This window comes from Bombus bifarius, unplaced genomic scaffold (genome assembly GCF_011952205.1).
Source record: "Bombus bifarius isolate JDL3187 unplaced genomic scaffold, Bbif_JDL3187 scf7180000008023, whole genome shotgun sequence".
NCBI classification, from domain to species: Eukaryota; Metazoa; Arthropoda; class Insecta; order Hymenoptera; family Apidae; genus Bombus; species Bombus bifarius.
In genome coordinates this window covers 557,617-580,187 of record NW_022884396.1, presented here as the reverse complement: position 1 = coordinate 580,187, position 22,571 = coordinate 557,617, and the positions used below count along the sequence as shown (strand labels likewise).

Below are 22,571 nucleotides of genomic sequence, written 5' to 3'. Positions count from 1 at the left end.
TCAATATCCGAAAGTACCGAGAGAAGAAAATCGTTGCTACGGCTCATACTTCGTAGATTCGAGCAGAGTTTATATCTGGCGAGATTATTCATTTTAACGAGAAAATTGGATCGTAAAACAGTAACCATCGACGTGGCCAAACATTTCGCAACAATGTATCCTCTGTAGATGAAAATTCTCGAAGGAACGAGCCATCCGAGAGGAGAAACCGAACACGAGGCACGGTAAGGCTGCGTTTGTCGGTGGGAAACGCGTTAATTCCTTTTCTTTTGCTCTTGGTCGGATCTCGTTGATGAGAAAAAGAAAAGTTGAAACTCGAAGGATGCTGCAGCCAGTCGGCCGCGCTTCGCCATAACGATTGCGACATTCGAGCCTCTCTGTCTGCACTGTTTACGAGACAGAGCGAAGGTTCCCTGGTTAAAAAGGGTCAGTGAGCCAGGGTCACCGTTTCGAATCCATCTCCGACGAGTGTTCTGTCGCGTAAACGCGGCTTTCTGCCTACCGCATAATCCGAAGGCCAACGCGCCGCGGTTTCAAGCCGCGATGGAATGGGGTGAATGCGTTTTTCCGAGAAATTAAACGATCCGAGGAACGTGGCTGGCGTGTAATAAAACTCGACGATAATTATCGAGTATTCGTTTCCTCCCTGCACGTTCACATTTCGCCGTTCTTACTTTTCCTCGTCTTCTTATTTCTTCTTTCCTCTTTTTCTGGGTCTAACGCGGTGTCGTTTCTACGCGTTTTTCTTTTACTCTCCGCCTTTGGGAGTAAGCTGTGAATGTCGGGTGATTTTTTTAACAGAAACAAGTAGCAACGTTCTCTATAAATAGAGAGACGATTACTCGCGTAAGTTTTTCTTTTTCTTTTTCTTTTTTATCTGGCAGACTTTTTACAATCAATTCTCATTGAGAATTATAAGTAAATTGTTCTGGCGTGGTACTGTGACTTGGATTATGAGAGTTTATAGTACGTTTGATTTTAGTTGAATCTAATACTTAAATCTAAAGAGTATTGCTTCTTTAGTCTGCGGATCTGATCCGTCGTGTCAAATAATTAAGTAATTAATAGGTTTTGATGGTTGTTAATAAAATTTTTCTTTTCTTTTTTTTTTATCTGGTAGACTTTTTACAATCAATTCTCATTGAGAATTATAAGTAAATTGTTCTGGCGTGGTGCTGTGACTTGGATTATGAGAGTTTATAGTATGTTTGATTTTAGTTGAATCTAATACTTAAATCTAAAGAGGATTGTTTCTTCGGATCTGATCCGTCGTGTCAAGTAATTAAGAAATTAATAAATTTTGGTGGTTGTTAATAAAGTTTTTCTTTTATTTTTTTTTTATCTGGCAGACTTTTTACAATCAATTCTCATTGAGAATTCTAAGTAGATTATTCTGGCGTGGTGCTGTGACTTGGATTATGGGAGTTTATAGTATGTTTGATCTTAGTTGAATCTAATACTTAAATCTAAAGAGGATTGTTTCTTCGGATCTGATCCGTCGTGTCAAGTAATTAAGTAATTAATAAATTTTGGTGGTTGTTAATAAAATTTTTCTTTTCTTTTTTTTTTTTATCTGGCAGACTTTTTACAATCAATTCTCATTGAGAATTCTAAGTACATTGTTCTGGCGTGGTGCTGTGACTTGGATTATGAGAGTTTATAGTACGTTTGATTTTAGTTGAATCTAATACTTAAATCTAAAGAGTATTGATTCTTTAGTCTGCGGATCTGATCCGTCGTGTCAAGTAATTAAGAAATTAATAAATTTTGGTGGTTGTTAATAAAGTTTTTCTTTTATTTTTTTTTTTTATTTGGTAGACTTTTTACAATCAATTCTCATTGAGAATTCTAAGTAGATTATTCTGGTGTGGTACTGTGACTTGGATTATGGGAGTTTATAGTACGTTTGATCTTAGTTGAATCTAATGCTTAAATCTAAAGAGTATTGTTTCTTTAGTCTGCGGATTAGTAATTGGGTAATTAATGGGTTTTGGTGGTTGTTAATACATTCAACGTAAGTTGAATCGATCGAAGAGCACAAAACAGAAGGCAGGATAAGTACATTTTACTTATTCCTTTTTTCTCATCTTAATATCAATATGCGACTGGGCAATAGTATTTTAATATGACTGGAAATTGGAAATTGGAAATGAAGAGAACCTGTACTTTTGTGAGTCACTGCGAGTATACAATGAAGAGGCAACTAAGACGAAAACGAATGAAGCAGTGGCCCATTGTAATATTCTTTTGTAAGATCAAAACATACACAGTGGGGGATTTTCATTCATCGAATGTAATAGAAATTTTGATTTAGGAGAATGTATAAGACGAACGTGGAGTAAACGAAACGGAGTAGAATGTAGTTTAGATTAAGTGTAAATTAATAATCGTTGGGTAATTTTAACTGAGGCTTCTTAGTATCGAAGATGAATTAGTTGTATCGTGTAATGTCCGACAACGAGCCTCGACTTATCGTTACGAAGTATAAAAGAAAAAAGATCGTACTGATATACGATCCACGGAAATCTTAAGTAACCAATTTAAGCGACTAATTTCAAATGTCATTTAGATAATTGTCGATAAGATCCACGGTTTAAATTTCACTTAAATAATATACCTACATGTATCAATTAGCTCGGTAATCTTAATCGTTGACCATTTTCTAACAACGATACAGCCATAAACCTTTCAGCTACTAATCATTCGTAATCCTGGTAATCAAGCTTAATCCTTGCTTTGTTAAATTCTCTTTTAATGGGAAATCCTGTACTCGCGATATAATAAATAAACCGACACGTCCTTAAAATTGTCCTGTAACGAAAGGAATAACTAATTTTCTCCGCGAAACGAAGGAGTTTTTTTTTTATTTACTAATATTTACAATCAATTCTCGCGTTGAGAATTTTCAGTAATTTTTTCTGGCGTGGCGCAGTGACATGGCTAATTATTTATAATAAGTTAATACTTATTATAGATAAGTATAATTTATAAGTAAGTGTCGTAGATAAGTAAATATTACTTAATATCTAATTAAATCTAGTGTTTAGGTCTAGCGGGTAGTGTCTCTTCAGCCTGCGGATCTGGTCCGACGTAGCAAAAACGAAGAAGTGAAGGTAAAATAGAAAAGAAGGAAGTCGATGTAACCCATAATGTAGCCTTGTTCCTGTGGGAAAGTTTCAACTCGCGTCACTAACACACATTTTAAGGAACGATTTTAACACTAGAACTACCGATAGTTAACGCGAAGCTGTTTCTATCAAAACCAGCCAAAATGACTGGTCTTTAAAAAATACGTGATAATAGAATATTTTTATATTTATTGATTTATTATTTTCTTACAGAAGGAATTCAATGTTACGTAGTACATTTTTGTTATTATTAATCCACCTGGGATCCCTAAACGAGGATTGACACGTTTATAAAATTGTAGAACCAGTCATTTTGACTGGTGTGGTGTTGCTAGTGTTAGTATCTAACAACGATCTAGCGATCGATTCGGAATTTTCCTGATAACTGATATCGTCATATCGGATGATACGCGGTAAAAATTTGAAAAACGCGTGACAAGTTGTAGAACACGAGGAAACTGGTTGATTGGGGTTCGATAAACAGATCGCAGGACCCTTTTAAGCTTTGACAAGTACCAGTCATTTTCACTGGTATTGGTATAAGTAGCCTTGATACAAAATTATTTTCAGTTTGAATACACAAAAAACATTATAAAATTCATTATATTATTCTTTCAATTATCGTTGCAAAAGTCATTACATCATTGCGGAAAAAGATACAACATGAAGTAGGAATTTTCAAATGAAATTGTAAAACCAGTCAATTTGACTGGTGTGGTAGTCGTACTGTTAATCTAAGAAAAATCGAATACGAACGAACTTTATAAAATTCATTATATTATTCTTTTAGTTATCGTTGCGAAAATTATTATATCATTGGGGGGAAAAGATATAACACGAAGTAGGAATTTTAAAATAAAATTGTAAAATCAATGTGATAGTTCCAGTGTTAATCGAATTTTAATCGTGTAAATGATAATAACGTTAGCACGCTCTAATACTTCGACGATACTAAATAAAATAAATGGCTAATGAAAATAAACGGACGAATTGTCTGGCCAAGATTGTCCTATTTTCAACGATTTTTCTAGAAAAAGAATGTGATTTCTTTCGATTCTGTAGACCGATGCATCTCCTTAAGGAACAGTAGAAGAAAACCCTTCGGCAGGGCATAGGAAATTCGGCAACTGGCCAATTTTCCAAATCCGGAACGATGACTAAGAGGTCGAGGCAAGCTCGGCCAATCGCGCCTCCGCTCAATTTTAGCACCGCCAATCGGCCGCCACCTGGTTCGAGAATCGCCACCCCGAGTGTCAACAACAACCACCTTCTCTTTTTCTCTTGTTCACCTTGTTACCTCGTGTCCTTCTTTCTCTTTGCTGATCGCCAGCCAGACCTCGGTCCGCATTTTGCCATCCATGTACCTACTCGCCTCTATCGCTTGTTTACGGATCACTCGATCGTACATCGAGGCAATCGTCTCAGAGATCTTTCTCGCGATCCACTGACCATCAAGGGGTTACGCAATCTGGTTGACCTTTGAAGATCAACCGGATGAAGCGGAGGATACACAGAGACGCGTATCGAAGGTGTTCGACGAAGGACTGTCCGGTTTCATTTCGGTTTCATTTTGGATTTCACCTTCGTCCTGTTGCACAGAGCGTCTCGGTATTATCAGCGTCGAATTCGGTACTGTCAATGACGGAGATACATCTTGGACTCGTGAATGTCTCGGTTAAATCTGGACAAAATTGTGTCAAGATAAAGTGGATCGACGTCACCGACTCTCGTATTTTCCAGCGTTCAAGTTCGAACTCGCCAATATTTTTTCTTCTTGTGTGAAACTCTACGTCTCTTGATACATCGATCAATAGATTTTTCGTTCTTTGCAAAGGAACAGTGAGATACTTCCACGTTTGCTTCGATTTAAAGAGCGCGTTGAATTTAATTTTGCAGAACTTGACGTACGAAAGGAAAGGGAGGCCACAGAACGGTACAATGGAATTGGGGAAAAAAAAAAAAACAGCGCACCATCGTACAATTTACGTTTTATAGGTTTTGTACATGGCTTTAACAATGTCGTATCTATTTCTGCCTGTCCTTTTGATTTATCCACTATTTTTATACCGTAACGTAGCGCGAGGTATTCGAGCGTTTCACAAAAGCCACGGAACAACCGGGACAAAAGAGCTGCAAGGCCTCTCCATACAAATTAAACAACGTTTAGTTTTATTATCACGGAAACGGTTCATTGTGGTCACGAGTCGATGAGCAGCACCGCCGTTTCTTTCTTTCTTCATCGCCGATCTCCTCCCTCCCCGTCTCTTCGTTCTCTCTTCTCTTCTTTTTTCCATTTTATTTCTTCTCTCCTGCCTCTTCCTCCGCGCCGCTGCTATTCCCGGACGGCGGAGGATAACGAATCTCCTGTAAAAATTCCCTCGCCCCTGCAAGATAAATGGATCCTGCTTTCGAAATTACAATATGAATCGTGGCCACTTCTATCTTTTGTTTTTTTCTTTTCTTCTTCGGCTTCCTTTCTTTTTTCTCTCCATCTTCCGTGGAAGGACTCGAGAGGGCGAAGAGGAGGCAAGAGGTGGCAGGGACGATTCGTTTCTGGCCTCTTAAGCACCGGCCCTTACCTATTCATAGCTCGTACCAAGACGTTCGTTAGGTGAATGAATAAATTTCAGAAGCTGCCAGGAAATAAACGACTCGGAGCATGTGTTGCGCCGGAGACACCGCGAGTCGAGATTTTCCATAGAAAACGCTCGATTCCACGAACTCGCCGCGTCGTCGGATAAACGATGCTTTTAAAAAACAGTTTTCCAATGGCTGGCTATTTTCCACGACCGAAATTGTATCGCAGTCAGGCGAGAAGAAGTTGGTTCGTTTTGAAGTCCGCTGTCTTATACCGACGCAGAGCGCACATGCAGTGGACAAAAGGACGAAATAATCCTTGTTCGATTTTGATTTTATTGTTCGACGATAACGTCGGTCTGTGATTAAGCGATACGAATGTTTTAGGTTGTCCGGAAAGTGTCTTTCTGTTACAGACACGTCTTTTACAACGACGCATCTTCGTACAAACGTGAAACCTAATCTGTCGAACGTTGTGATCTTTAGTTTGATAGAACAAAATGGATCAAACGTAATTCGATAAAATAATATAAGATGGAAAATATTGTGTATCCATTATTTCCTTATAAAACGAAAGAAACTTTTTCGACGACCTAATAGATGCGTAAAAAATCGATAGAGGATCGGTGAGAGTCGTTTGTACATGGAAATCGAATCGCTTGAAAACTAGCTCGCTCGTTCGTTGCAATTGGAATTCTTGTTCGTCAATTTTTGCCAAATAGCGTTTTTTACTCCTTAAGAGTACGAGGAATTGCAGCAAAAATACGTATAATTTTAGTTTCCGAATGTTTCTCTCTGTTTTATTCGAATTAAAAAAAAGAAAACGAATCAAACTACGTCGTTGTATAATCTTTTTCTTCTACAAACCGGATGTTACGATTTTTTTTAGCGAGATCCAACAGTGGATTCCAACAGATTCAACAGTGAGTTTCTGATCGCACTCGTTCTTTTTTCTTTTTTTTATTTGGTAGACTATTTACAATCAATTCTCATTGAGAGTTACAAGTAAATCGCACCCGTTTTGAGAGAATTTTAAATATTACGCGAAAACTCCGTTCTCTGCTTAATGTACCGTATCCGAGGATTTGGCGAATGATTTCAGCGTGACACGAGAAATTAGAAGATTGTTTACCCAAACATCGCTGTGTTCTGTTACATCGAAAATATTCGAAATATTTCAACCGCGGCAAGAACTAAGAAAAATGCTAACAAAGATTTGATAAGCAAACTTTGCGCGTTATGTACATTTTTTTTATCCTTGTCACGAATCCTTGCTCAAACACCGCGCTCTGCGACCATGTAATTGTTCGCAACAATTAAAAATGCAAATAATATTAATATTGTACCGTGTTCGAAAAGATGAAGAACTGTACACGTTAAGAAACAACGAGATCGTACGCGTTAAGAAACAAACAATTCTTCTATTAGGTGGTCTGAAAAGTTTCTTTCGTTTTATAAGGAAATAATGGATGAACAACATTTTTCATTTTATATTATTTTATTATTAGATTCAGCTAGAATCAAACATACGATAATCACTTATTATTCACGTTATAGTACCACGCCAGAATAATTTACTTATGATTCTCAATAAGAATTGATTGTAAACTACTTCCAAATAAAAAAAAATATTATTTTATCGAATTACGTATGATCCATTCTGTTCTATCAAGATAAAGATCACAACGTTCGACAGATTAGGTTCCATGTTTGTATAAAGATGCATCGTTGTAAAAGACGTGTCTGTAAAGGAAAGACACTTTCCGGACAACCTAATATATTGATTTAAAAGGAAACTTTCATGAGAGGAAGGAAGAAAAAGAGAGAGAGAGAGAAGAGTTAAAAGCCACGAAACAGAGAGGCAACAGTCTGAACATTCGACAACGACGACAACGACGACAAAGTGTCTTCGATTAAGGCATGCAAGGCCCTTAAACTTAAACGTTTTTACTCTGGTCTCGTTGCTTCGAGAGTATCTTTCGGTGAAGGAGGATAAAGAAAGAATGAGAGAGAAGATAGGCGGGTCGCGTAAATATTTAGGCTGTCCAGGCAGCAATGTTTTATTTCCACGATTCCCTCGGCAAATAAACCGATTTCGACGACGGATCGACGAACGAGATCGGAACATCTGTTCGTCACACGGCTATTTCAAGAGATTCTATTCGATCGTATTCGTAGCAAATAGATCCAATTTCCGCGATAAGCGATATTAAGAATTTGGAATTTGATGTTTCCATTTGGTACAACCGATGTGACGGCTAAGAGGACGGTATAGATACAAATATTTTTAGAACGATTGACGGAAAAGTTAAACGCCAATCACGGCCCTGCTATTGATTTTTAAAGAAGTAAAAATACAGAGATAAAAAAGGAAATTTAAAAGGTCGATTATCCATTGTATTCATATGCCTCGATATTTCACTATCTTCGATATTTGTTATATATATTTAAGAAGATTGTTCACTCTGTAAACTAACTTTTTACCCGATATATATTTACAATAAATATCTTGAAACATCTCCATACATTTCCAAATTATTTACCAAGTGTCCAGCTGGACAGATTGTAAAGTAAAAATTAAATAATAAACAAAAAATTTCCAACTTGTTTCCAAATTATTTACCAAATGTCCAGCTGGACAGATTGTAAAGTACAAATTAAATAATAAACAAAAAGTTTCCAAATTATTTACCAAATGTCCAGCTGAACAGATTGTAAAGTACAAATTAAATAATAAACAAAAAATTTCCAAATTGTTTCCAAATTATTTACCAAATGTCCAGCTGGACAGATTGCAAAGTACAAACTAAATAATAAACAAAAAATTTCCAAATTGTTTCCAAATTATTTACCAAATATCCAGCTGGACAGATTGTAAAGTACAAATTAAATAATAAACAAAAAGTTTCCAAATTATTTACCAAATGTCCAGCTGAACAGATTGTAAAGTACAAATTAAATAATAAACAAAAAATTTCCAAATTGTTTCCAAATTATTTACCAAATGTCCAGCTGGACAGATTGCAAAGTACAAACTAAATAATAAACAAAAAATTTCCAAATTGTTTCCAAATTATTTACCAAATATCCAGCTGGACAGATTGTAAAGTACAAATTAAATAATAAACAAAAAGTTTCCAAATTATTTACCAAATGTCCAGCTGAACAGATTGTAAAGTACAAATTAAATAATAAACAAAAAATTTCCAAATTGTTTCCAAATTATTTACCAAATGTCCAGCTGGACAGATTGCAAAGTACAAATTAAATAATAAACAAAAAATTTCCAAATTGTTTCCAAATTATTTACCAAATGTCCAGCTGGACAGATTGTAAAGTACAAATTAAATAACAAAAAAAAAAATTTCCAAATCGTTTCCAAATGCTACCAATATGGTCGTGACAGTCCTGTTTCGTTACGATGATAATGAAATTTCAATTTACCTACATAAAACACACTATGTATACATAAATGCTTTCTGTAGTAAGTGTTTAAATACCGAACGATAGTACGGTGTTGAATTCAGCGTGTAAAGCGATATACGTTGCATCGAACGCTACAATTACCAGATAGATGGGCTATCTATCCGAAAAAGGACATCCGTATATTGCTGGAAAAGGGAATCATTGAAATGTAAACGTTCGTGCTCCAGTACACGTAGAGCATTCTCTTCGAATTAACCAACGGACAACAAAGACAGAGGTGAAAGAATGACCGATTTTATCTTTACCGGCAGCAGCTGATCGAACTGTTTCTATTAATCTTGAACACCTGGGTTTGAGGTGGGTGCGTGCAGTAACCTTCTCTCCACGTGCCCCTCGTTATTTCTGCCTTTTGCGAACGAACGACTGCAACGATGCTTTTGGAAACTAGTTTTACTCGCAATTTGTGACCGATTTTATTCTTAAAATCGCGGAGAATTCTATTGGAAATTAATATAGTAGTTTTTATAAATATTTCGAGAACGTCAAAGATCTGTTTATCTGTTTTATCTGAGAACGGATTAAGATCTGTTTGAGAGGCGCTGAGTTATTACTGAAAATTCTCAACGCGAGAATTGATTGTAATTTTAATAAATAAATAAAAAAAAAAAGAGGCGCTGAGATTTCCAAAAAGCTCGTAGCATGGAAACAATTTCCCTGTAGAAAGACACGTAGCAACAAGGTCCAAATGTTCCAATATTCCAATAACAAAAATTGAACGATCACTGAATCGTATAAATTTCCTTATTCCTCGCAACGAACATGCAAGTTTGTCTAACGCTACTATCTCAGACGATAAAACAATTTCTCGATCGTGTATCAACGAATCGTACGGTAGAACTCGAAGGCAAAATAATTATCGTGTCATCATCGATAGCGATTACTTCCGTTCTTCCTTTGCTTCTACTCTTGGTTATCGCTTGGTTATCCGAATAAATGAACGTTAACGGCGAGTTCTCACTTTGATCGATGACAAAACACGCGAAATGTCTATGCAGAATGGAGGAAGTGAGTCAGTGGCAAGCTGCGGATGGGCAGAAATATGCACAGTCGAGGAGATTCGAGGCAAAATCGCGGCCTGGTGTCACGGTCACCACCAGGAGAAAATTAACACCGCTGCACGTGTTCGTGACTCCGTTTCGCTTCCTTCGCCATCCTCACGTGCACTTTTCGTAAACTACTGTTCGCCTGCTTTAGCCGGTCAAGGGGAACTGCTCGGTTCCTTCATTTTTTTTTTTTTTTTTTTTTTATTATGAAAGTAGTTTACAATCAATTCTCATTGAGAATTATTCTTGCGTGGTACTATAACGCAAATAATAAATAATTATCGTATGTTTGATTCTAGCTGAATCTAATGTTCAAATCTAGAGGCTAATGTCTTTTTAGCCTGCGGATCTGATTCGTCGTGTCAAGTAAAATTGGCTAATTAATGGGTTTTGTTAATTCTTGTGTTATATCTGTTACTGAACTTGGATATTTCAGCTCGGTTCCTGCGGAGCAAAAATTCCTCTTTTACCGTGTACCGTGCAATTCCTTTTCTATCGTCTACCGTATAAGTCGTCAACTTGCTTCTGCATATTTCCATTGTCGAAGGGAACAGTTTCTTTTTTTCTTAAACGATTGGTCCCTCCTGTTCGACGAACGTCCTTTGTTGGTCGTTGAGCTTCTCAGATGCGAATCTTGTTTTTATCAATTAATAGTCCTAAACATGCGCGCAATAGTTTTAGTCTTTTTCTCGAGCGTTCATATATACAGGGTGGTTGGTAATTGGTGGTACAAGCGGAAAGGGGGTGATTCTACGCGAAAAAAAAGTCTAAAATATACAATAAAAATTTTTTTTTAATTTTTTCACCGAGACAACGATCTGCAGTGAGATCCGTTATAACGAGACGCGATAAAGTGCACGCGTACCGAGCGGAAATTCAAAGTCGATTTTCTCGAAAACAAAGCCTCGAACGAAAAATTGTTATTCTATATTTTCGGCTTCTTTTTTCGCGTAGAATCACCCCCTTTCCGCTTGTACCAACCACCCTGTATATAATTAATTTCGGTCGACGTAATTTCCCAGGTTTTCCTCCAACCGCTTGGTTGATGCTGTTCTATTTGAAACGCCAACTTTATGATGCATCGGTGACGATAGATCATAGCCAGATCTCACGAAATAATAGCGAGCACGAATTATTAACGTTAACTTGGAGCGGGAAGTTCGTGCGCACGCGGCGTACTCTTCAGATCTCACACCGACAGATCATCGCTCATTCAGGTCGATGCAGCACGTTTTAGTCGGACAGCGGTTTCGGAATGTCGCTGAGACACGAAAATGTGCGAATGTGGTTCTTTCGCGGCGCGAAACTTGACAGAAATTCGAATACGAAACGGGGCAAATATTTTGAATTGATTAATTTGTTAATTCGCGATGCATATATCACGTACGAATGGAAGAAAATTGTAAAAGAGGGCCTACGACTTTCGCGTTCGTTCGATAGTTTCTTCCAAAGAATGATGTTTCTGCAAGGAAAACATAACGCGTTGGAACTTAAGATTAGTTTTGCCGAAAACAAATACACGCGAGAATTGTCGCAGTTTCTTTCGACCAAACGCTGTCGCTATATTCGAGAAGTTAAGATAAGGAAAAAATGTCATGTACAGACGTATGTGGCTGGAAGCATTGTTAAAGGAAAAAATTTATAGCAAGAAAAAAGATCGTATGAAACGCGGACAGAAGTTATCGTAATACTTCTACGACTCTAACTACCACTCCATTTCAAAATATTCAGCATTTGTGTCAATGCGAGATTTCCAACGGCATGAAATTGAATTTATTACTCTCTGAAGTTCTCATTTATTATTGGCGAAGTTGAAGTCGTAAAATTATTACGATATCGTCTGACTGCTATTGAATTTAAATATTCCCGATCTATTGACATTTTGCATCGTAGTAACGCACGTTCGTTACCGCTCTTCCCGTATGTCGTTTTTCTTTTTTTTTTTTTTTTTATTTTTCTTTGCTATAATTCTAACAATGCTTCCACTGACACACGTTTATCTGACCTTTTTCTGTTTTTCTTATCTCGACCTACAGTATCTGTCTAATTAGTTGATAACTTTTGTCAATGTAATAGCATAGGTAACGACAGTATTGTAAACGTAGGCGTGAGAGGATTCACGTGTCATTAGTCGATTTGTTTATTCGTAGATGCGATAATAATTGCAGACGAATATCGTTATGCCGTTTCTACTATTATCCACAATTATTCCGTGACTAGTCAAGATGAACAATGTGTTCCGTGTTCCATGTGGCGAACCGGATAAGTTACGAAAAATCGAGGCTCGTTACGCAAACGTACGCAATGATCGCATTGCGCAATCTCGGCGGGACGAGAGAAAGAGAATCACCGCGAAACGACAACGCATCAATTACCCCGAGCAAAACGACGATCATCGTGGTTGCGATCATTCACGGTTTAATCGGCGTTATTTCATGTCTATTTTCACGATTGTAGGTACTTAGGCGAGGTCCGCTGACATCATTGCGAATTGAACGTTCACCACTCGCGGCTTTCTTTCCATCGATCGCCGATATCGAGTACGATCGCGCATTTAGAAGATGCTTTCGTTACTCCGATCATTTTTCCAAGCCAGAGTGAAAATTCCACGCGAAATATATCGACATTTGCGAGAGCGAAACAGATTATAGCGCGATTTTTCCACGAAATTTCTAACAGTGTATCCTGATTTTACAAACTTTTTAGCCAGAGTTATGGGACAATTTATAACGAAAATTACTTATTCATAGACTACCTACAGAGTCTCTAAAACGCGAGTCAAATAGGCAATAATATTTCAAACCAGTCTAGTCACAATAATATCGCTTTTGATCTTTGATTTTTCTTTGATTTATACACTTTACCAGCATTCGTATGCTATTGCTATACATTTTGTAGTTTCTACGTATTTTCAAATTTGTCTTCAACTTTGCCAAGGTAATGATAATCGGGTCTCATTGAAGTATTAATGACTTTTCGCAATGTTTCGTATACACACATAATTTATTCGTAAAAAATTCTTGTAAGTGTTCGAATGTTTTTACCTACTTCTGTATAAACAGTAAACATATTTATCTTCCTATTTGAAGAATCTAATAGGACATTCATAGACTAGCTACAGAGTCTCCAAGACACGAAAGTCAATAATATTCTACTCACAACAATATCGCTTTTGATCTTTGATTTTTCTTTGATTTATACACTTTACCAGCATTCGTATGCTGTTGCTATGCATCTTGTAGTTTCTACGTAGTTTCAAATTCGTCTCCAACTTTGCCAAGGTAATGATAATCGGGTCTCATTGAAGTATTAATGACATTTCGCAATGTTTCGTATAACACACATAATTTATTCGTAAAAAGCTCCTACAAGTGTTCGAATATTTTCACTTGCATCTGTATAAACAGCAAGCATATTTATTCTTCCTATTTGAAGAATCAAATACAATGTGTAATATCGTCCAGTATATGAATGTAACAAAGCGTAATAGCAACTTGTCTAACACCGAACCAATTCACTGCGATGTTAACCCGCTTACGTAACCCAGATGAGATGGAAACTACAAGTTGCATTCATGTGTATCGCTCGGTAAACACGATTCTCGTAATTGGCAACAAACGCCTATCACAGCTGAGAAAAACAAGATTCTAAAACGTGATTTAGCGACTCAATAAGATAAATCACAGACGAATAGTTTATGGTATCGGGCACGTAAAAAATTCTGCGTTTCAATGATCCGTTTTCAATTAGCACGGTTTATCGCACGAATTTACGTCAGAAATTTGTCGAATTGATTCAGCCTTGGAATTGTCTTCCAATCTTAAGGAAAGAATCCTTCGTGGGAATTCTATCGTTCCAATTATAGTCGATAAATTTAATTAACTTAACCGACCGAAGGTCGAGGAACGAAAACGACGTGCAAATGTAAAAAGTCGAGAATTTAAAAGCCCGAATATACAATTAGCAATTAAAAAGTTGGGAGATTTGAGTATTTGGGAAATGTTGATATTTGAAAATTTCAAGATCTATGCGTCCGTGATTTAATATATTTAGGAATTTCCAATGAAAGTTTAAAAATCTAAAAGTCTGAAAACTGGAGAATTAAAAATTTTAGAGAAATTTAATATTAGTAGAAATACGATATTTGAGACTGTAGAAAATTTATTTCTCAAACACCGACGATTTAATTTTTCATAGCTGTTGTTATTGTTTCTCTATTCTTTTTATATTTCACTAATTTTATATATTCCATAATATGTCCCATATAATTCCATAATAGATCTAATCGAATTTAAATTGAACAATTAGAATTCTCTTAAATCCTAAAATAAATGTAGCTAAGAAAGAAAACAGACAGCTACCAAATAGCAAAATAAATTTACTTCCTCGAGTGAAAACGTTTATTAGAACGGAAGATAGTTTGGCAAGGGGGTTGATAGAATAAGGAAGATAATGGTAAGTAATGTAATTACGTTGCAACTATAGCGTAAGTATGTTCTAAATGCATATCGTAGGCAAGGAGAATGTTCTTCTTTTTTTTTTTTATTTGGAAGAATTTTACAATCAATTCTCATTTTTTTTTGTTTTTATTAAAATTTACAATCAATTCTCGCATTGAGAATTTTCAGTAATTTTTCTGGCGTGGCGCAGTGACATGGCTAATTATTTATAGATAAGTATAATTTGTAAGTAAGTATTATAAATAAGTAAATATTACTTAATTTAAATAACTAAGTCAATTCTCATTGAGAATTATAAGTAAATTATTCTGGCGTGCTACTATAACGCGAATAACGTGAATTCTAGCTGAATCTAATGCTTAAATCTAGAGGCTAATGTCTTTTTAGCCTGCGAATCTTATCCATCGTGTCAATTAATCGAGTAACTAGTGGGTTTTGGTGATTGCCAATTCTTATGTTATATCTGTTACTGTATTTGGATATTTCTTCTTTAACTGTGGCTATCTCAAGGTCACTATGTATTGTTTCGTTGGTAACATACCAAGGTGCACCTATTAAGGATCTTAGAGTTTTTGATTGCAATCGTTGAAGAATTTCTATGTTGGAAATACTCGCTGTTCCCTATAGTTAGATCCCATAGATCCAAACAGGTTTTAATATGGCTTCATATTTTTTTTTATTTGGAAGAATTTTACGATCAATTCTCATTGAGAATTATAAGTAAATTATTCTGGCGTGCTACTATAACGCGAATAACGTGAATTCTAGCTGAATCTAATGCTTAAATCTAGAGGCTAATGTCTTTTTAGCCTGCGAATCTTATCCATCGTGTCAATTAATCGAGTAACTAGTGGGTTTTGGTGATCGTCAATTCTTATGTCATATCTGTTACTGAATTTGAATGTTTCTTCTTTAACTGTGGCTATCTCAAGGTCACTATGTATTGTTTCGTTGGTAACATACCAAGGTACATCTATTAAGGATCTCAGAGTTTTTGATTGGAATCGTTGAAGAATTTCTATGTTGGAATTACTCGCTGCTCCCCATAGTTGGATCCCATAGATCCATACAGGTTTTAATATGATTTTATATAGCATTATTTTACTCTGCACGATTAAGTTTGAACGTCTGCCAATGAGCCAGTAGAATTTTGTTAGTTTTAATTTAAGTTGCTCGGATTTATCTACGATGTGACCAAGGAGAATGTAAATCGCAAGTCGTTCTAAGCTACAAGACGTGGATGGTACAAATAAATAACAATATCAAAAGAAAAGATATGACAGCGATGAAACGGTGTCAAACGTCGATCGACGCGTACACGCGACATCGATCACCTCCTCGATCTTGATCCTGGAGATGTCGATCTTTATCTTGAAACGATCGTCGATGAGTCAATCGACTGGAATGCTTAAGATCGACTGGCAAGTGAACGCTTTGGTCGACCGTCGTGCGATTTGCATCGGATCCGCCCAGATCCCGCCACGAACTTCGAAGATTTTGTATCGCTTACGATCGGTATCCGCGTGATCTAACGACGAATGACTACTCGTGCAAGGTGCACCGACTGGCTTACACAAACGCGTGAAAAATAGAGGAATACTAGCGAAACCTTGTAACTGAAATTAAAATAGGAATCTCGTGGTATAATTCCTTGAAAATACGGTGACGAATGATGGATGAGGAGAATTTACGAATGACGGAATTGGAGTAAAGGTCTGAAAATGTGGCGAGGTTGATGCAGTGAGATTAATCCTTCGCAATATCACGTGACTCAGAAGTCGCACAAACTATGTTTTTTTTTTATTATTATTTCATTTGTACTTTACAATTTGTCAAGCTGGACATTTGGTAAATTTTCCTAACTTAATTGCTAAATAACGCGCGGATGGCTACCCCCAGTGGGATATCATCTTCCAGTTTGACTATCTTATTTCTTTAGTGAGGTCAGTGAGGTGTTTTCTCTTTAGTCTTCTTTCTATGAAATACGTAAACTACGTGTATGTCTATATTCGAAGAATTTTTACTTTACAATTTGTCAATTATACATTTGGTAAATTTTCCTAACTTAATTGCTAAATAACGCGTGGATGGCTACCCCCAGTGAGATACCATCTTCCAGTTTGTCTATTTTATTTCTTTAATGAGGTCAGTGAGGTGTTTTCTCTTTAGTCTTCTTTCTATGAAAGACGTAAACTACGTGTATACCTACATTTGAAGAATTTTTACTTTACAATTTGTCAATTGTACATTTGGTAAATGTTTCTAACTTAATTGCTAAATAACACGTGGATGGCTACCCACAGTGGGATACCATCTTCCAGTTTGACTATCTTATTTCTTTAATGAGGTCAGTGAGGTGTTTTCTCTTTAGTCTTCTTTCTATGAAATACGTAAACTACGTGTATGTCTATATTCGAAGAATTTTTACTTTACAATTTGTCAATTATACATTTGGTAAATTTTCCTAACTTAATTGCTAAATAACACGTGGATGGCTACCCCCAGTGGGATACCATCTTCCAGTTTGACTATCTTATTTCTTTAATGAGGTCAGTGAGGTGTTTTCTCTTTAGTCTTCTTTCTATGAAAGACGTAAACTACGTGTATACCTACATTTGAAGAATTTTTACTTTACAATTTGTCAATTGTACATTTGGTAAATTTTCCTAACTTAATTGCTAAATAACACGTGGATGGCTACCCCCAGTGGGATACCATCTTCCAGTTTGTCTATTTTATTTCTTTAATGAGGTCAGTGAGGTGTTTTCTTTTTAGTCTCCTTCTATGAAAGACGTAAACTACGTGTATACCTATATTTCAAGAATTTTATTTGCTTCGTTGATCTGGTATATTTCGTCTTTGCGTTACTATAATCCAGTCTAACAGTCTCATTTTTCATCCGATTATACATTCTCGTAATATTAAAAAATATCTCAAGCTCGAGCAAGTATGAGAAAATTATCGTTGGTAGACGATTTCCTACTCATACATACACGTGATTTCCTCTGTCAATTTTACTTCGACATTTCGTTAAAGAGTCAAATAGCGTGTCTTATTTGTTCAAGAACGAGAGCAAGATTGAGATATAAATATTGGAAGATCACAGCGGAGTTGATATTTATCGTAAAATATTCCTCACAAAGGATATTTTAAACAATCTAATCGCGTACTTTACACGAAGGAAAAGTTACGTGTATTGGTTAGATGAGGCGCGCTATGTATAAAGTGATCTGTAGCTCTTCTTGGAATTATTTTCCGCAACGTTAGTCATAAAATTGATATTAACGTCAAATACCAAGTATACAGAATAACGTGAAATTAGGAACACAAGTTGCAAACAAAATTATAGTCGTTTGGAATCAGCCCAGCTGAGAAAGGATTAATGGCTGTGACAAGTGGCGGTACGAATCCACGATTAGAAATCTCGTCAGCTTCAATTTCTGAGCGGTACCTGCACGCACCTCATGCAAATTACCTGACACAATTGCATTCTCTTTCGCGTACCGATCATTTGCGAACATTCTTTCTTACTGAATCATAGATATCCTTTCTTCTTCCCTTATTCCAAAAAGAAAAACGCGAGATAACGATCGCTGTTGGATCTAGAAGACATAGATCGTGTAACTGACTCATAAAATACGATATTAATCGTGCGAAGATAGAAGATACCAGAGACTATTTTTCCCATATTTAATTCATTCAATTAATTTCAATTAATTTCCGAGAAGCGAAGAAAAACGGAAAAGCAAGTTGCAGTAATTTATTATAGGATCTAATTATTGGTTGATAGATTAAATTAATAGATCTAGGCACAGACAGTATAAATATGTATTCGTTAATTAGCATAGGCGATATGTCGTGATATAGTTAATAGAAAATCGCCTGTTTTATATTCAACCAACAATAGGAAGCGGACGTGTAACAGGATAATTGAGACGTAAAAAATAGCGTGAAATAGTAGTGGCGAAAACAAACCGAAGAAGCAAAATATTTTGTAATTCCTAAGGAAACCGAGAGACGCGTTATCCATCTAGAAAACCAGCTCCTCCTACCAATTCCAATCTGAAAAATAACTCCTCTCAAATTTAATTTATCGTTCTCGTCTTCGCAAGTTAAGAAACAAGGAAAATCATTCTTCGCAGTATCGAAAAATAGTTCATTCTCCGTGAAAAATTTCTAAGTTTGTAGCTTCGTCAAAAAAAAAAAAAAGGAAAAAAATAAAAGATACCTTTTAACGTCCCGAGCTCTTAAGAGCTCTCGTTTTGGCGATAAGGCGTGACTTTTAAAAGAGAAAGAGACTGGCCTAGAATGGTTAAAAGTCGGGAAAAGTCATTAAACCGCATAATTCAGCAAAAAGTACAAGCGAGCAGCTCGCTACGACGGAAAGAAACTGTATATGGTAAAAAGGGAAGAACAAAGTTTCAACAGATAAACAACGACGTATCTCGCCGCTAATTGTGGGTTAAGTAGAAAACAAACGACGACAAAGTATTGCGCAATATCGAATGCATAATGCGCGTACTGAAACGTGCAAAGACCGTGAAAACGAATCGCCGATGCAACCGTGGCTACCAGCTATATTAATTATACATACGTTTATAGGCGAGCAACTCGGAAGAGCAGAAGCGTGGTAGTGCAACGACTAAACGCGTCATCGTCGTCGATCCTCCTCCGGTTCTCCATCCGGCTGGCGCCTTCGGCCGAGTCCGCATGTAAATTAATAAACGACCGATCTCGACCACCGAGAGACGAGAAGAGAAGGAGAGAGAGAGAGAGAGAGAGAGAGAGAGAGAGAGAATCGTCGTTGATCGCTGCTGTCCTTGGCACGTTTTCTTTTAAGGACCGGCCACGTTCAAGCTGAAAAGTACCGTTCTTCCACGAAATCGCGATCGTGTTTCGTTGCGCGATTCGTTCTTAATTCGCTCTCGTTGCCGGATGTTTTCTAAATCGAGATTTTTTATTTGTCGTTTCTCGAGAGGATCTTGCTCGTTTCTATCCTCGTAATTATTCAACCAGCTTCTTTTTTTCTTTTTTTTTTGTTTTTCTTGCTACTTGCCGGTTGTTTGCCTCGTATATTCGTAAGGTTGTTTTTATCGCGTTAGGATTCTTTATTTTTACGTTTAACGGTTTATGTAAGGAGAAAGGTTTGGTTTTAACGTTTTAACGGCTTACGTAAGGAGAAAGAGCGAGTTTTCAGCGTTTTAGAAACGTGGAATTTATCCTGCAAAGGCAATCAAATTTTCAGTATTTTCGAAATACAGATCGAGAGGATCGAAAAACGTGGAGACAACGAACCGGAGAATCGAATGATTCGTTTTGGAAATGTTATTTCTAGCTAAGATTTGTTGGTCTTAATCCGTGTTACATATCGTGTATCATATTTTCTAATAATAATATTATATGTAAATAATAATTGGAAATGAAGTGCAATAACGTTGACTATCGACGATACCAATCGACAGGGTTGATATTTCAAAACGAAACGTTTGAGGTTATCCGATAGTTTGCGCGCGAATGTTTTCAGACTCGATACTAAGTCCGAGACTGAACTTTGTTCCAGCCAAGATCTTTTCTTGCCTCCGCGGTTTACTATTTCATAAACAGGACGTTCTCTTAAAATGTTATCGTTGTAATGCAAATTCCTCTTCCTTCTATTAACATTTTTGGAAAGAAAAGAACTGCCGTCCGAGAATAAATGTTTGCTGGCGTTTTAAAGAGGAAAACGTCCGGTGGAAGTCAAGGTGAAACGCTGAAACGCAGAAGAAAAAATATGCAAATGAAGAAATTGTCGAGGAAGATGAGCCGACTAGCTGCAAGCAGAAAAATTGCTTTTTATTCTATTTTATTGCCATCAGTTCTCATTTACGTACATTTGCACGTTTAAAACAAACAAAATCTTCAGATTCTTCGTAAACTAACCAAACAGCATCGCCGTAACAATTTACAATGCGACGACGGAGTTTCATGGTTGAATTATTTCGTACCTACGTTCTCTGCACCCAGGGAAACACCACTTCTACCAAAATACATACCTCGAACAATCGATTCCATAAAAAATAACGTGCTCTTTATTCCATGCCATAAAACGACACAAGAATTGGAAAAGGGAAGCCATGCCAAGCCATCGAACACGACAGGGACATTTCGCAGAACGATATAACAATAGCACGAGACGATAATTCTTGCAATTCGCTAGAAAATTCCAACGTCGACAAAATTTGCTCGCAGGAGAAGCAATTGGGCGCGATTATCGACTTGATATGAGAACCACTGTTCGGCTGACAGGATGTGGGAGGCGAATGTCAAGGCTAAACACTCGTGGAAACCCTTGCCCCTCGATTCCCTTAGTCCACCTCTCATCCGATTCTGTTTGTACTCCGATTTTCGCCTTCTTTTTAACTGTCCTCCACCTCCGTCTCTTTCTCTCTTTTCGCTACATCCACAGAGCTACAGAAAATAATTTACGAAAGAGCAGACCGTTGTTACGCTCCTGCGGGCTGCGCGCGACAGGCCTGTTCGTTTCGTGAAAGAATTCATAAGACTCATGCGTGCCATGACATTCTTTCTCTCTCTCTCTCTCTCTCTCTCGGTTAACCCTGCCTCCAATTCTACCTTATTTCCTCGAGATTTATCGTTATCGCGTGCGAACATCGCGATCGTAGATCGTACGACTGAGCGCCAATTACGAGGTGCCAGGCTTACGCCTATGTACTCTTTGTTGAAACGTTGCTCGTTGTGCTTCCAGGGAACTAGGCAACGTTCAGGATGTTTGAACGTTGAAGAGCGCGTTTTCGAGGTTGTTCGATTGTTTGCAGGATTTATCGCGACAGTTTACGCACTTATTCTTCGGGTTAAGCGTTAAATTAGGTGCCCGCTGAGAAGCAACTACGAGTTTCGTTGATGTTGCACGTTGCTTGAACAAGCGTGAGAAGAGCGTCGCAACCTTGAAACTCAATTATATCGAGTGCTTAATCTCGACGGAAGAAAGAAACGTATTCAACGAGTTCCTTGTTAAAATTACCAAAAAATCGTGATAAAGGAATACGTCCGAGTAAACGGAGTTTTTCGCGCGTACGAATGGTACGAAACAGGAGAGACGATAAGCTGTTGACTCGATAGAAAGTCGTTGGTTCTCGTTCCTCCAATTTTTCTCCCTGTTTCCTCTCGTCTCCGTTGCCAGTGACAAAGGAAACCGCGCTGTTACCTGCTTTTACTCGGTAAACGGTAAAGATAAGAGAAAAGTAAGGGACACGCAGCAACCATTGTTTCGTAGATTCTATTGCTCTCGTCAACGTTACGCGTCTACGTGATTTGCTTAGAAGCTCGCAAACATCGAGAAACTTATTCGAGTTGTGCTACTTTTACGATCATTTTTCACCAGTACTAATTCCACAAATACTAATTTCAAGGCTCGTCGGATCGTTACGAAACTGAAAGTTATGCCGTAAGATATTATAAAATACGCGCGTATGGGAAATATTATAAAACTGCGTCGTAAAATCGGTGCGCTCTAGAACAAAGTTCTAGGAAAAAGTTGGACCAACAGGACGGTATTAAAAATTGCCCAAGGGGAATACCAAGGTTAATAACCCATCCAATCAAACTTTCGCGGCGATATAAAAGAACCGGGAAGAATTCCAAAGTTTTAAAGAAGAACGCCGCGATTACAAAGTGAAAACGAAAGGCAATAATTACCAGAGCCGCAACGAGGGACCGCGGCAATTATGGTCTCTCGGATAATCGGTCGTCATGGAAACCCTCTTGGATAGTAGGCAACTTTCTCGATGCATTTCTCTCCCCTTATCGTTCGTCGTTGAGACCATTGTTGTCGTCGGTGTTGGAAATTGCTCTAATAAACTTAGCCGCACTTACATGCC

General features: G+C 37.2%; 1 long non-coding RNA gene across 1 annotated transcript; it reads right to left on the bottom strand.

Moving 5' to 3' along the window:
* Nucleotides 1-5,100: 5,100 nt before the first annotated feature.
* LOC117207191 lies at nt 5,101-19,736 on the bottom strand. The gene is made up of 2 exons (XR_004487475.1): nt 19,289-19,736; nt 5,101-6,064 (listed from the first exon to the last, which is right to left on the bottom strand). It is a non-coding gene; the product is annotated as an uncharacterized LOC117207191 (long non-coding RNA).
* Between the last annotated feature and the right edge of the window lie 2,835 nt (nt 19,737-22,571).